A 16,600-nucleotide genomic window follows, 5' to 3' on the forward strand; every position below is an offset into this window, starting at 1 on the left:
GTAATATCCATGGTTTTGTTTATGGCATATGTTATGCCTGATTTGCATGCGTCATTCCACTTTCTCTGTAAGTGTGATTTGATGAGAAAGTGGGCCTGGAAGTTTTAAGCTGTTGGGGTCCACGTAATGCAACATTCAAGGACACAGTCGGGGACTCCCTGCATGTTAAACTGGGAATTCAGAGAACTATAATTATTAACGTGCCATTAGTCATAAATAATTACATTTTAGTCATAAAAGTAATCCTAATGTTAGCCCCTGATGTTTTTGTTATTATCTCTCAAAGGTGTTAATAAGTGTCACAGATTGCTGTCATCTTATGGCTGAGCAGGGAAGAAACATCTTATTCCAAAGTTGAAGAAATGACCTTAAGGAAGACAGAGCAACTGAGAAAACAGAGCAGCAGTCTAATTGTGATGGGCCCAGAGGTGCAGCCAAAGCCACCTGGACAGTGTACCATGTAGGCAGATCCTGATGCTAGAGACTTACTTTTAGATTTTCATATCTGGCTACTAAGCCTGCTGCTCTGGGAGAAATACATACACAGCAAATGCCTGTGTGCATATGCAGTATCAAGTCCCAGGTAGTACACTAATGCAGCCTGTAATACTTGTATTTTCTGACGGTTTTAGGGCTCCTTTAGGAGTTACTGTTTAAAGTTGTGTCTTTTTTCAGCTTTCTGAATGTAGTCTTCTTTTAAGAACTGTTGTTTATGAAAATGATACCTTCTCTGAACAGTACCTGCTGCTTGTAGAGCTTGTAGTGCCAAAATGTTTCCAGTTTTCCTGTCCCATCAGCTCTTCAAACGTGGGTAGAAGAATTTCTGTTTCCTTGTCTCTGATCCACCCATGAGTCATTCCCAGTAGCTTGTTGCCTTATAAACTCATGAGTGACAGTGGGTCTGTAGTGGAACCTCATTTGGGCCTGGATGCTGCAGTGACCTGTCACAGCTAATAATAAAGGTAAAGTAAGTAAATTTGAAAAAACAGGTTGTTTATTATTATAGGCAAAATGGGTTTATTATGAGGGCAAAAGGTGGACCAAGAACATTCTGCATGACTGTTTCCACTGTAGGAGGTAACAGGGAAGGCCTCCTTTTAAACTTGGTTTTCTGCAACTGGGGAAATGAGGGACTCTTTGTTCTACTGCACAGATGGCAAAGGTATTATATATATAAAAGGAGGTGGTAGTTATTGTAAAAATCTTCTCTTAGATGTTATGGCTGCATCTTCCCCCCCTGCCACTTTAACATCTGTGGAAGTGGAATGAGAATATGTGTGTACATTTCAGGAGAGAGTTTGTCCCTCATATTGAAAATACACTTCAGTAGTAAGTAAGTTGGAATCTTTTTGCTTATGCAGCGGGGAATGTGAGAGTCCAGTGAAGTTAGTGGATTTAGTCCTATTAACTTTAATGAGATTTGGTCAGTCTCAATAACGTGATCGACTACATGTCGATGGTAACACCGTTACTATCGACTAAAATCAAGAATCTGAAAACAGCTTCAGAGTACAGTTGCAAGCCAGTTTTAACACTCTTCTCTAATTACATGAAGTATATAGTTACCCTAAGCAGAGTACTTCTTATTCCATCTTGTTGAATGCGTTTATTTATGAGTACAGAAAAAGGAGAGATATGTTGGCACCTGCCATTGTTACAGTCCATGGGGCAGAATTATTTTACATTGTCTGATGTTGGCAAAAGTTCCTGTTCAGATTTTCACTTGGTCTCCATGGGTAGCTGTCTCCATAAGATGTTATGTAGCTATGGTGCCCATCTGCGCTTTCATTTTATAACAAATTACTTTCTAATATTAGTATTTTTGTACTCTGTTGCTGTTAAGAACTTTTATTTATAGATGTTACCATACACCCCAAAAATTCAAGAAATCCATCAGAAGACATTTGATTCTCCAGTGTGTAATATGCTCACACAGCCTGCTGCTTTCATTTACACCATATGAGTTACAATCTGAACTTGACCTCAAATTGGCCTTATTGCTGGATAGGTGAAAAGGAATTTTGTTTAAAATAAAATTATTTTTAGTTTATTATGTATCTAAATTTAAATTAAAATTAAGCCCATTGCCAATCTATTGTTGCTGTTTGTAAACATCAAGTGATTGCTTGAAGGTTTACAAACTTTATGTGGTGCAAGAAAATCAGACACAGTGGCAGGTTCTATACTTACAGAAACTAGATTAAACTCTGGATTTTTGCTTACATAAATTGGTTATAATCATCTTCTAGGCAAAGAGTTTATATTTCAGTGACGACTGTTTCCCCTCTTTCTCCTGGCAATGCATCCTTGTGAGTTGTTGAGATTTTTTTTTATATTTTACCTGTTTGTGACTGAATAGGAGGGAGACGGAATATAATTATCTCCCTTTTTATTTTACAAGCTCCTCTGTAAGGGAAGAACAAAGCAGTAAATTTTGGCAAAATAAACCCTAGAAAGTAGATTTCAGAATGCCTGTTTACATTTTTTTTCTGACACATGTTTATGGTGTAGCACTTTGTTCAATTCTTCTGACTCAGAAGCGGGGGTGGGACCAAGAGTGTTCTAGCTCTGTGGATGTTTCACAGAACGCCAGATTACATCCAGTTGAGTGTTTTCCACAACTAAACCAGCTCTGGCAATAGTGTTTTTGCAGTGTCCAGATGAGATTACAGAGGGGCTGTGGGAGACATCTTAAACTTTTCTGCATTTTGGTGGCAAAGCGAGTGGGGAGACTTGGTCTCACTGTGAGCATTTCTGCGTGTAGCTAAACCAAAAGTGGTTTCAGTCACTTTGTGTGAGAGGCAGGAGGAGAAATAGAGAACAAAACTTACCCCAAAACCACATGATGTGACCATATTTCTACTCTGAGGAACAGGGTTTAAGAGCTGGTGTGTGAGTGTTTGTGCCAGGGACTAGACTGCACTGGAGGCAGAGAAGCCTGATGTGACTTAGCCAGATAGTCCTGGAGGCTTGGGCTGGTGCTGTGGGGTCCCAGTCATTTTTCTGGCATGGTGGTAGAACAGCAGTCTAAGAGGGAGCAGAGGAAAGGTCTCTGCTTTTCCTGTGACATTTGAGGACAATTCCTTCACCTGCACAGGCAGAATTCAATGGTGAGGAGAAGGCAAAGATACAGGCAGAAACCGCAGGCTGCAGTTTCTGGTTGTAATTAGGGATGTGCGAGATGGTGGATGCATTCCCTGTTCAATCTCTCCCACAAGCTGAGTGCTCTGACAGCAAACTCCAGCAGGCAGATTTGCATCTACTCTTCCATTTTTTTTGCTCAAGTGGAGCAAGAAAAAAAAAATATTCTTTCCTCCACAAAGGAAGGTACTGAATCCCGTCCCATACATCTATCCTTTTCACTCCTGCTCAGCCATGCAGAATTTCCAGTCTCCAGGGCAGTTGTTTCCCACCAGGGCAGCAGTACTTCACTATAGGCATCTTTCTGCATCCCAAGCAAGCACCACATGAAGTGGGCAGTGGTAGGTTCAGCCATTACTTCCTGCTGCTCTGAACTGGACCTCTGCTCTATTGAAACCTTTATTAAAATGTCTGAACCATATCCTAGGTTTTCTGCCTTACTTCCATTGCCTGCTTCATTCTTTGGTTATGGTTATTGTCTCCCTTTTCATAGGAGTTGGCAGCATTTGCAGTGCCCAAGAGGTTTGGCAGAGGTAAAGACAGGTTGGCTGGTTTTGCTGTTTATTTTTATACCATAGACCTTATAGTCTATGTGCTCTGCATTTTCATGAAGGAAAAGACATTTGTACAGCATCTGCTTGTGAAAAAGAAAGATATGACAAAGCATGCAGCTTTCACCCAAGAGCATTACCCATTCAATTATGGTTGCATTCATGTCTCACCTCAGTTCATTTCCACTGGGAATTTGTACCTGTGAGGTAGCAGGCCAAATGCATTTTAAAATAAAATTTAGAGGTCATGAGACCTATCCTATTTATCATTTCAGGCAGTAGAAAAATCAAGCAGACTATGTGTTTAGAAAAGAAAAAGAAGGCTCCTGGAATGCAACCCTCAATGCCAAGTACACTTTGTATAGAGTATCATGGAAAAACAGCATTTAAAAATGGAAAGGTCAGGATCTTGACCTAGTTGACTTCCACAAATGGTAAAATATGCTTACTGTGGAAGAAGAGTATGTGCTATGGAGGTATGGGACATAAAAGTGAGAATTAATAGCATGAAGACAGTTAATCTTGCCTTTAGTATCATCTATAAGTACAGTGAAAAATGTGCAGGTGGAGCTCTTATGAAAAGTTTCAAGTTGCTCTGAATATTCCTAAATGAAGACTGTGATAATAGTCTAAGGAATTATTTTAAGCTTCTGTTATTTTATACTTAACTTTTTGAACAAAAGAGATGGCTCTAATGGTGCATACTTGTCAAGTGCTACATGGAAGAAGTAGAATTTCTACTTTAAAACAGAAAAGCCTGCTTGACCTGTAGTTTTATTTTTATATGCACTTTCACCAATGCAAAATACGACATAGATGTCTGCTTTTCGTGACAATGGACCTCAGCCTATTTACAAATGGGTTGGTGTCGCAATTAAATCATGCATGACATTGTAGCAGTCATACCAAATGGAGTCTCTCAGCAATGTATGTTTAATGTAATTGATAATGGAGTAATATTTTGAAATGGAGAACACATCAGTCATCCAGTGATTAAGCTAAATTTGAAATTGATTTGACATGATTTTCCTTGCAGCTTCCATGTTAGAATTTTATGAGAATTTCTAAAATGAACCTAATGACTCAGCAGAGAGAGGACGTGAAGAATGAGTCTTAGAAGGGCTGCAGTGCTCAGTGCTGCCATGCTTGAGAATTCATAACAGCTTTGCAGACTGAAAGGTTTAAACACCAAACTTGTTCTTTTCTGCACACTTAAAAAAAGCACTCTGAATTTAAAGATATCTGCAGTCTTGTGGGTGCCAGAGCACTTACAGGATGAGTGTCTTGTGAATCACTGAGTAATGCTTCTGCTCCATAAAGGTGCTTAAATACGTGTGAATCTTCTCCTAAGAGGCTAATACAGCTGTCACAAATTCAAGGGTTTAGTTTTGCACAGCTGAAGTGAAAAGAACAATTCTTTTGTGTTCTAGCTAGGTATTTGTAATGCTGTTCTTAATGTAGTGTTTGAATGTCTTATAAACAGTATTGCTCCTACACTTGCACCATAATAAAGGGGAAAGTATTGAAATCATTTATTGGGAGAATGATTTAATGGGAATTACACAGCTGATCACAAAATGGAATACAGTATTTAGATGAAAACTTTTAGTGAAACTCTAGATCTGAATGAGACTGATAAACAGTTTTAAATTATTTAAATCATTAAATTAGTATTAATTCCTTTTGTTCTTACAAAGATTTACCTAAAGCCTTGTTAGTCATTTGGACCTAGTGAATTAAATGTTTGAACACCTTTAAACTACATCCATGGTGAGGATGTAGTCTTTCCCATCTTCCAGAGGAAAGTCAGACAAAGATAAATTCTGCAGAATAGGAATCAACTCAGGTGTCCAGACTATTGCCTTAACCATTAGGTAGTGCCCTCTTTACAGTTAGCATTATACAAGTTTAAAAGCAGTCTAATAGTGCCACAAAAAAACTGTCAGTAAATTTTATGCCTATTCACGAAGCAAAGCCACGTTTCCCAAAAGAAACCATTTTGGATGAATAAATACTTCTTGTCATACAAAATTTGGAGATGCAGGATGGGAGAGAAGTGTGTCTGGAGTTCAAACATGAATGAGGTCAGATCTACGTGACATACTCAATTTTTCTGGCTGCTTGTGTGATTTCATGACCTGGTCAGAGATACCATAAATATGTATCCATTGTTTCCATTCAAATCGTGTGCTTGAATGCTATGGTGGTCTTTCAACATAGCAGATTTTTTTTTCCCCTGCAGTGTTCTATTCTTCTCAACTTCTTATAATTAGCACTCTAAAAGGACTAGAATTCTGCCCCTGCAATGTAACTAAATATGTTAGATTTAGTATTTTGTAGTTGAGGAAAAATATTCTGACCATGCTGAACCTGTAAAACAACTACAAAGCTTGTCTTCTACAAGCAGTGTGTTTTCTAGTAATAAGTCTTTATAAAGAGGGTCAATGTTTGCCCGATGTTTGAGGTTTACACTTAATTACGTACTTGATCCTGATTCATTAAAGACACACATATGTTAATTGGTTAACAAAAACAGTTCCACTCAGTCAGTCATAGCTCTTCAATGATGAACCTACATCCTTAAAAACCTAGCAGAAACAGTAAAATTTATATAGAAAGCATACATAAAGTAGATCTTAGCAGGAAGTTTGAAATATTTAGAGCCACCCTGTAACCCTCTTACGTGCCTTGCTAAAATAGCCCTATTGATGCCAACAATGCTTCTATCGGGCAGCTACACCACACCTGATCCCTTAGAGAGAGGCTAGCTGAAGGAATGGAAACATTTCTCCTAATATCCTTCATGATATAAGCCTGTTTTTACTGAGTATAACCTTTGCAGTAAAGTAGGCCTACGCGTGTAGATATCAGAGACATTTGCAAGATCATTACTTTAGTAGTTTTTGAGTATTTAGTGAGATATTTTGTGTTTGCATGTTTTCATTTCCTTCTTTTATTATTTTGTGACACATTAAACTTCAAATAGATCCACTGTTACATGAAGGGAAGTCAATTAACCCAGATGCAGTGCAGGTATCAGCCCTCCATAGTCCTGTGAGGGTGCATTCTGCCTTGGTCAGAACTGTGTTCAAGAGCCATCATAATCATCCTACAAAGGGCAGGTGCCTGTGAGTGGGTTGTATGTTGTGTTCTGCAGGTAGCAGAATCATTAAATATTGTGCAATGCTATCATTTGTAACAAACCAGACAAAATGGGAATTAGTTGGGAAGTGAATAGTGAGGTCTTAAAAGTTTCTAAATTGATGGACCAATCTAAAAGGCACTTGCATTTAGAATCATGTTAAAAGAGTCAACTTTCTTGTGGTATCAGTAGCAATGGAGGTTCCTAAATTCCATGTTTTGCAAATAGCTGCATCAGCAGATAGTGACGCTTAAAATTGTACTATAAGCTAAGAAGGGCCATAGGGACAGGAGGATGCATTTCATTGCACACAGGAAACATTTCAAAGCCCAAGAGAAAATGAAGCTACATTATACAGTACATTTCCGTTTTTTGCACCTCAGATAACAAAAAGCCACAGCAGTTAGTTTCACTTTGCAGTTACTGTGTGCTGATAATAGGACAGAACTGCAGTTGTGGTCAGCAACAGAAGAGGCAGCAGCAGGGGGAAGATATTATGTCAATGAAAAAAATGTTTGTCTTGAAATTTGTGTGCATGAGCTTAGGGGAATAAGAAATACAATTACTTTTTCACTAATCAAACTAATGACCATTTAAGGGACAAAGAAAACTTATGTAAAACATTTAAACATTACACTTGAGAGTAACCTGTTGGTATGAACTGGAATTCCCAGATAATGACATCAGTTCTCTGCATTAGAAAGCTAAGACCATATACTCGATAACCTTGCCAGTATAGGTATATAAAATGACACATTTCTGTAATCTGCTTCAAAAGGCAGTACTAGAAATGTTAAAGTACCAAACATGTTAAAGCAAACCTAACCAGAGGTGCACTATGTTTTGCTTTTCTACATGGCTGTGGGAAATGACCACTGGGGGATCTGATTCTTTAATGCATTTTTGAGAAAGTGACTATTGTCTATTCGAGCTCACACACAGTTGTGAATGAAAATAGTTTTCATGCTCGAGCTAAACAGAGAAAACTCATATGGTCTTGCTATTTAATGCAACTGTAAATGGAAGATTTTGCTTCCGATTAGCAGTGGTATTGAAACAAAATTTTTCCTAACAATTCTTGAACTTTAAGCAAAAGTTCAGTTGGAAACCCAGTCCAAACAGTTACTGCCAGCCATTATATTCTATGCTAAAATTGCTCTCCATCAGTGATGCTACAATCCTCCATCTCTTGGGGTCAGTCTTAAGTAGAATAGACTTCAAACTCATGTTGTAAGAATGACTTCTTTCTATAAATCCAGGTCTCCAGCCCAAGACTTACTGAATATACAAAGTTACAACTCTGTTGCCATTTTACTAATACCAAATACATGTTTATCAAGCTAACAGTTTTTTAAAGGTGGAGAACTAATAGTTATAGCATAGATACTTTTTTAGCAAAACCACACTAGGGGGTACTCCAAATCAAATGGAAAGCCTCTCAGTAAGTACAGTGGCCTTGTGTTACAACTGACTGAAATGTGAAAACTAAAAAACTTCTTAAATAAAGAGGAACTGGGAAACAAACCAAACCAACTACTTTTGCATAATAGCTATTTGGTAAACAACCACATGCATGTAAAATCCTGGAACATTTGTGCTTTGCACTGTGTATAACAATTTGAGAGGCAGCAGACTCAGCTCGTCTTTGACAGAGCTCCTTTCCCAGACTAACACCGAATGTTTACTTAAGAGGAAGATATTAAAAAATGTTTTATATTTAATCCAACTGCACCGTTTTTGCTCATTATTTCAGTATTTGTGGATATTTCTTGTTTTCCTACAGCCTTGAAAATGTTTGTGGTGTAGAAACAGCTGGCTCTTTCATTTCTTGATGTCTGCTAACAGATTTCAGCAGCCAACTGCTCACTGACAAAAGGATCTGCATATTCGCTCAACCCCTAGCTCGCCCATGAGTAGATGTGAAGGGAGAAGCATTGTAGAGCACAGGCTGTTATTGCCTGACCACAGACCTGACCACATCTGAGCACAAGTAATAGCACTGTGTCCAAAGCCAGGGATGGCCGGAGGTTCCTGACCTGGATTATGGTGATGATTTTCTTAAAATCATTTTCCAGAACGTACATGCACATATCAAATGGAAGAAACCATTCATTTTCTTTATTCTTTCTCACCGATGCAATGTGTGTTTTCTTTGCTGTCTGCAACAAATTGGCAGTCAAATTTGTCATAAATTACATCCTTGTGTTGAGGCAGAATGCTTCCCCAGTAAATGAGGCTACTTACTCTTCTTTTTTCTTTCTTTGCAACATCGGACTGAATTTTCCTAAAATAAGCCTTATATGGATTGTTTGCAAAGTGAATGGAGTCTCCTTTTCCATCTTGCAGTGGCTTTTTGCATCAAATTTCTCAAGAGCAAGAAAACTTTTCCAATCCAGTAGTACTTTCTTACTGAGCTTTAGCTCCAAGCAAATGTCATCTCCAAGTTCTTATAACACCTATTGAATGACAGAAATGTCTAGAATAATGTCTTTAATAGTTTTAAGCCAATTCTGGGGCACTTAACATTTCAGATAATTCACTTTATAGGGAAATATTTACTTTGCAGAGGAATACTTAAACTCTGGGCTATGATGTCATGTTATCACTGCTTCCTTATTATCTTCAGTTAACTTGGAGGACAGTACTAGGAACCATGCAGAAGCTGTAGTGAATTCGTATCACACCTGCTGTGTCTTACAGCCAACTACCTCCAAACAGGCAGCGTGCTCCTTGGGAAGGACATAAGCCGGGAGTTCTTGCAACATTTAATTCCCCAATACAACAGTCTAACTAAATGTTAACTGACCCTCTTGGGTGTTATGTCTTAGCACCTTTTCAGCTTCATGAGAAACGTTGCTCTAACAGGTGTGCAGCACCATTGCCTTTCAAGGATCACAGCTGAAGTTCTTCAGGTTTGATTTCAATTTCTTTTTACAGGGATTGTCATGCACTCAGATGTGTGATTTCTCATGGCTGCCTCCTTTCCCACGTCTGCCAGTGTTAACTGAATAAGGAAAATTCTGCACCACAGAGGAGAATGTAAGTGTTCTTGTGCAAAGACATTAAGACACAGCTCTCACAGCAATCCTGTGTTTTCCACATTGCAGCTTGGTGTTAATGCATAAAGCTGTATTCCTACTAACAGAAGGTGTGATCACTCTGCTGGGGGGCAGAACTGTGACTATTGTGTAACTTCAGTGGGCTTAAATGGCTAAACTTAATTGTGAATTGGCTGAGTTTTCCCTACTGAAGAAATAGGCATGCCACGCCAGCTGGCAGGACTGGGAGACATCCAACCTCACTCAGTGCAGTGTCTACAGCAACCCTTGCTGCTTGGAGGATGCTTCCTACCAGTTACAAGGACGATGGGTGTGACCAGAGAGTTGATTTCTCATGAAACCTGGCGACCAGGGTCCCGTTTCACACGATGAGGAGGGGTTCCCACCTTGGCGAGTGGTTAACACCAAGACTAGCTCTTGCCCTGTCGAACCAAACGAGCATCCTTTGGTAGTGACTACATGTACGAAGAGAGGGGTACCTGCGCTGGCCCTTCTCAGGCTCCCGCCCCGGCCCCGCAGCTGCCCCCGGGGGCCCCTATCTCCCCCTGGGTGCGGAGCCGCCCCGGAGCGGCCGGGGCGGGCACGGGACCATCCCCGCGGCGCCGTCCCGGGGCCCGCCGCGCACATGGCCAGCGGGCGCGGCGGGGGCGCGACGCTCCCCCGGGGAGGGTCCGCGATCCCGGCGGTGGTAGCGGGAGGCCCCCGCCCCGCACACCTCCCCCGCGCGGGGGGAGCGGGAGGGAAACCCCCAGTTCCGCTTCCTGACGGCGCCGCGGCCCGGGCGGGGAGCGGCGGCCGGAGCGCGGGGCTGCCGGCGCCCATGGCCGGCGAGCGGACGCGGCGCTTCACGCGGAGCCTCCTGCGGCCGGGGCAGGCGGCGGAGCTGCGGCACAGCGCGGCCGCCGCCGCCGCCAGCGGGCGGCTGCAGCTGCGGGTGAGTGCGGGGGGAGCGCCCGGCGGGATTGCGGGCAGCGGGACCGCACGACGGGACCGCACGGCGGGATTGCGGGCAGCGGGACCGCACGACGGGACCGCACGGCGGGCACCGGCCCAGGTGCGAAGCGCGCTCGGGAGCCGACAGGGGCGCGGCGCAGTGGCAGCCCCGGGGCGGGGGGCGCAGAGCTGGGTCCCCCGGCCCGCCCGGAGCAGCCCGCGGGCAGCGCCGCGGCAGCGGAGCCGCTCGTCTGGTGCTGCGGTGCTCCGGTCCGAGCCTCCCCGCTCCGATGCTGCGGACGGCGGCTGGCGGCCCTCGCTCCTCTCGGGGGTGAATGCCAGCTGCCCGGCATCCTCCTTCGGCTTCGCCCGTTTTCTTCTCCTTTGGCTGCGCTTCGCAGGGGCAGATGCAGTGAATCCCGGAGAGCGAACTGCCGGTGCCAGCACAAGCATCGGTGCTCGGGGGCCGGGACAGAGGCTCCGGCTGCTCCGGTGTGTGCCAGTCACGTGAGTTATCGGTGCTGCACAGCCCGTGTGTAACCATCGCTACTGAGATGCGTGTGCGCTCCGGGTGATTTCCACTGGAAACCCCACGGAGGAAGCCTGAAATGGCACAGAAACACTGTAGCAGCGTTCGTTTTTAAAACGCGTTGCGTTCAGCCCGTGTCTCTCTATCTGTGGAATAGCACAAAAGGGCTGTAAACTGTTACCACAGTATTTTCTCTTCCCTTTGCACAATTGTATGTAAGTCCTTAGCTGATAGGGAGAGACGACAAATTGTTTGGGTTCACAGAGAAATATCGACTAGCCTTTTCAAATCACTAGGCATTTATGAGTCATTTATTAGCCATTTTTATAATAAGTTCCCTTTGGACTTAAAGCTATGTGTTAGGAGAGATATATGACTCCTTCTTAGATGATTAAGCATATTATTTCTGTGAATCATTTTAATTCAGATAAATATTTTCCTTTTCTAGTTTTTCAGGCAACACAGTTCATGAAATAGACTAAAACGCTGAAAGAGAGAAAGTTGTAAGTGAAAGGTCATCATTCACCAAAGTTTATCCCAGTGCCTAAATGCAATGCATTCTCTGCCTGAAAGTACAGGAAGTAACTTTCAACTGTATTCCCATAAAGTTAGTGGGCATTTTCCATCTTCTGAGGTGTCTCACACAGTACAAATAAAGAGCAGAGTTAAATGACTGCTGTGCTTGGAGACAGCAGCCAGTTCATGGTTCCTACCTATCTGTACACCAAATGTGAGTTGTTTTCTTTACCTCACTGGATTTGAAGTGCTTTTGCAGTCAGCTTTGAAGGTCTTCATAAAGCATTCTCAAACTTGTGGCATGTGGAAGCTTAAAAGAACTTACTTGTTTCTCCTGACTTCCCACAAATCTTGTATGTGATACCTTGTCAAATCCTGAAGTCTGTTCAACTGCACTGCCGACAGGTTTGTGTGGTCCTGCCCTCTGGGCACAGAGGTCAGAATTTGGCCCACGGTCAAATATACTGTGCTGATGAAGTTTTGGTGGAAACTTTGTAGGAACCATCATGGTTGGTTTGGGCTCTTACCAAACACTGTGCTGAGTAGTTGTCCCCTAAGAGGGTCCATGTACTGGCTAAACTATTGTATTGTCTCATTGCGTCTTAAAATATTATAAATGAAGTTCTGTTAGAGGTATATTTTACTCTGCTGTGTCTCTGCTGCAAGAATGCAGAAGAATAACAATGAAATTGATGAAGCAAATCTGAATTTGATGGTCTGGTTCCCTTGAGAAGAGGGGAGGTTTTAATGTGTTTCTAACAAATCTTATATTGATAACTTAAGAATATAGTATGTAATTACTGCTCCTGTATTTGCATTGTATTTTATTCAATCTGTCTTTAAAACATCGAGACTTCAGTTGTAGGGTGACAAAAATCATCTGCCACTTCTGAGAGTCTGACTTCCTGTTGAGTGATGAAACGTACTGGTGCTGGATTTCATCAGGGCTTTTGATTCAATATCTGAGGCAAATGCGGTCAGATCTGCAAAGATGGTCTTTTACAGATATTGAAGTTAAAATTTGAAGATACCAGACAAAATTCTGGTTTCAGTTATACCGCTCAGTGGGAGCACTTAGGGACTTCCAGATGTTGTGTTTTATTCACCAGCAGGCACGATGGTTCTGAAGTCTGGGTTGCTTGCTGTGTTGAATATGTATGGCTCTGGGGAACTTAATGAAGTTACCATCTTTTTACCATAATTTTTTGGGCTGCCAGTAATGTTGTCTGTGAAAGGCAAAGTTTTATAAAATACTTTATGCTGAGGATTCATGATGGATTACAAAGCAGCTGCCTTCAGGGTTAAATCTTTTCATACTACATTAGCTAAGAATGAGCAGAATTAACCATTATATCTTGGCTAACTAGGTTTGCAGTTTTGGGGCCGCCATGTAGAGCTGTGATGTTCTGTACTGGTCAGTGATTGTTGCCTTTGGATCCATAATATTTGGCCTCTGTGCCTTGCACATGGGACACTGGGATGGTGCAGCCATTTTTGTAAATGTAAAGTTGCCAGTATTCAGCACACAAATCTGTTTGTTGAAAGAAGGTGTGATAATCAGAAAAATTGCGTTGGCAGAAGTAAGAATGTTTGCCATTGGGTGTTGTATCTGCAGTGCCCTGAAAGATAGAGAGCGAAACAGAGGTTGAGGGTGGAATATACGTGTGTATCATAACTGCAGTGCTTTGGCATAAGTGACACGTTCTACATTGATTACCCAACTCTTCAGCAGGTGGAAGGAGTGGTGCTAACAGGTGTTAGTGGTGTGTGGCAATACTTCAGGTGGTTTCCATAAGCGCCTCGCTAAGCTTTCAAGTAGGAATGGCAATTCACCAAACTAGCCAGTGAAACAGATCAGTATCATCTAGAAGGTGAATAATTTATTGTATTTTGAAACTTTGTTGTGAAATTCTTTGTCTCTCCTAATAGAAGACGCTTGTTTGAAAGTTGCTTTATGAACACTCACTGCCACTGCCCAGGAGAGCTGAATAGCTGTGCACAAAAAAGGGAAATTAATATGTCTATAACTGCAGCAATGTTTTACTTGAAGTTTTTAAAATGGGGATGGGTCAGTCAGTGCTCCTAGAAATCAGCTTGCTAGCTGCTTAGCTAATACTAAACTTCATGTTATGCTATTATTTCCAGGTCTCAATTAATTTGGCAAAGTACTGCTGGCTGCAGTCCTCATCCTTTACATAAAGTATTGTGACACTCTTTTTATAAAAGAGCTGTGGTGGGTTTTGCTCTTCATCCCTCTTCCACAGTTAAACAAGTTAATAGTAGTCTGGAATTGGGCTGTTGCTCCACGTGTCTTTTTTTTGGCAGAGTTTTCTTTCCATCGCTCTGCAGCCAAGCACAGAGAGTAGTGGTGTCCGATCGCTGAGTACTGGCAGTCTCTCTTGAGTGGAAGGCTGGATTACATGGCTCTCTCTTCCACGCAAAATGGTTTTCTCTCCTTTTTATATTGGCTGGGGCCACTATGCTTCCTCCCTGAAAGAATAGATTCCCTTAGTTTCCAATGTGTATTTTATGTGGCATGTTCTTTACAAATAGTAAAGTCTCTATTTGTAGTTGTATATTTCTAGTTTTGTATAGGTAATAAAGTGGTTTGTGACTTCAGTGGTGTACTGTAGTCTCTCAAGAAGAGTCATGTATTGTTTCCAGTCTCACAAAGAGTACCCACTGCCTTAACAGAGCTTTGACTCTGCATACTCTGTAGGACCATGTTGCATGGCCTTTTCTTGTTGCATGATCGTGCTTGAATTGGACTTTAATGTTGTGAAAGAAATGACACTGAAAACCTCATCTGTTGCCAAGGTACAGTGTTAACTGAGCTATTTCAAAGACAGACACTGGGCTGTGAAAGGCTCCCTTTCCTCTGAGGATGTTCTGACATCTACTGTCCAGGGTTAACCCAAGTAAGGCATTTATACAGACAGTGAGTACACCACTCCATACAAAATAGACTCTGTGCTTGTACACAGGTGTGGATGCACTGTCTTCACAGACCAGCTACCAGGTCTTTTTGCGTGTTTCCCTGCAGACCTCTTAATATGTTGGTCCATTCTTATTTTTGTGTTTTCTTTGGTTAAGATCAAGGTGATAACCTGGTGAAGGAATCTTAAAAGCATGTGGGTACAGAGAAAGCCTTATCCCATTCTAGTGGTTGAGAGGAGAGGGTTTATTCATGACACAGGCATAAGGGAATATTAGCTGCAGTCTAGAGCTGGTAGTTCTGTTATTTTGAGATAAGTTATGGTTTGTTCAGGGCAGACAACTTGCCAGGCATATTTAGAATGTTAGCAACCTTCTGGGAATGTAGTGCAATGTGGAAGTATTAAACAACATGTTTGTATTTGAAATTTACCTGTGAACTCTGTTCATGAATCTACACTCAAAAATTTATCTTTTGTTAATATCCTGTGCAATATCCTTTACCTGGTCAAGGACAAGACCCACGTTATTTGCAAGTAGTCTCCCTTCTCTACAATTTTTTTTTTAATTATTTTGAAGTGTCTCATGAGTAATTTTGTAGCTGTTTTTCAGCTGGGGTATCCCAAGGACACTTCTCTGGCCCTGGCAAGGATCTGATCGCTTTCAGCTGGCTGCTGGATCCCAGATGTAAGGGCAAACCAAGCAAAGGGCACAGGCAAGAATGCATCACTTGCACATTCTCCAGCTGCTAGGCTCCCTCCTCTGCAGGCAGACAAAAGGGGCAAAGTCTGCTCCTGAGCAATTCTGGGAACTTCATCAGAGACTGGCACTGCAGATTAAATTGATGCAGAAATGAGGAAAAGGAGATAAGAGAAGAGAGCCTCAGAGAGGGTGGAGACAAAGAAGGGAAGAAAATGGTTTAGAATAAAGTTAAAAGCATTGCAGAAAATGGGGGAGAAGAGAAAAGACTTTGTGGGGAAAGAGAGACTGAAGAAGACAATAAAACGAAGGAAAGAAACAAAAAGAGCTGCAAGAAAGATACGTCAGGTTGGTGAATAAGTTCTGTAAAAAAGCCCTTAATATGCAACCCAGGGCAGTCATTTAGTAGGTAGGGAGACCCAGGCATTTGGATTTAAAAGCAGAGTTTTTACTGTTGTCTTGCATCTGTCACTTGACTAACACTTTGTTTTAAATTTATGGAAGTGAGTCAGCTTGAGTAACTCAAAATGCTCTCAGTTTATAGAAGTTGCATTAACTTTTTTGTTTTTGCTTACAAGGTTAAATAAGGGAACTTGGGAGGGAGAAGGAACAGGAGTAGAGAAGAGAATCTGGAAAATTAAGCCTTGTATTGGCTTTGGAAGAGGATGGATATGCAGAGAGAAGGTTTAATATTGCTGTGGTTTATAAAAGGCAGTTCTGCAGTGCATATGTCACTTCCAGAAGTCAAAACATGTTTGTAACTTTTCTAGCACAAGGTCAAAAGCCTATGAAGTAGTGACACAGATGTGATTATTACACAAATAATGAAGACTTGCTTGCTGTGTGCATAATGTTTCCAGCTTAGGATTGCCTGCATTTCACTGAACTCAACCATAGTTTTCTGAATCTACATTATACTTGCTGTGTGTTTTATGCCGTGTATTCTTATTGTAGCAAATGCCAACTTTATCCCTGTTTATGTTGATAAGAAAAACAAAACACCAGGAGCTAACTGCCCAAGATCATGCAATAAATCCATAGTAAAAGCCATAGAAAGATTGCCTCGAAATTTATCCACATCATAGACTATCCTGCC

This window comes from Neopelma chrysocephalum, unplaced genomic scaffold (assembly GCF_003984885.1).
Source record: "Neopelma chrysocephalum unplaced genomic scaffold, ASM398488v2 Primary Assembly neopelma1_70, whole genome shotgun sequence".
Lineage (NCBI taxonomy): Eukaryota > Metazoa > Chordata > Aves > Passeriformes > Pipridae > Neopelma > Neopelma chrysocephalum.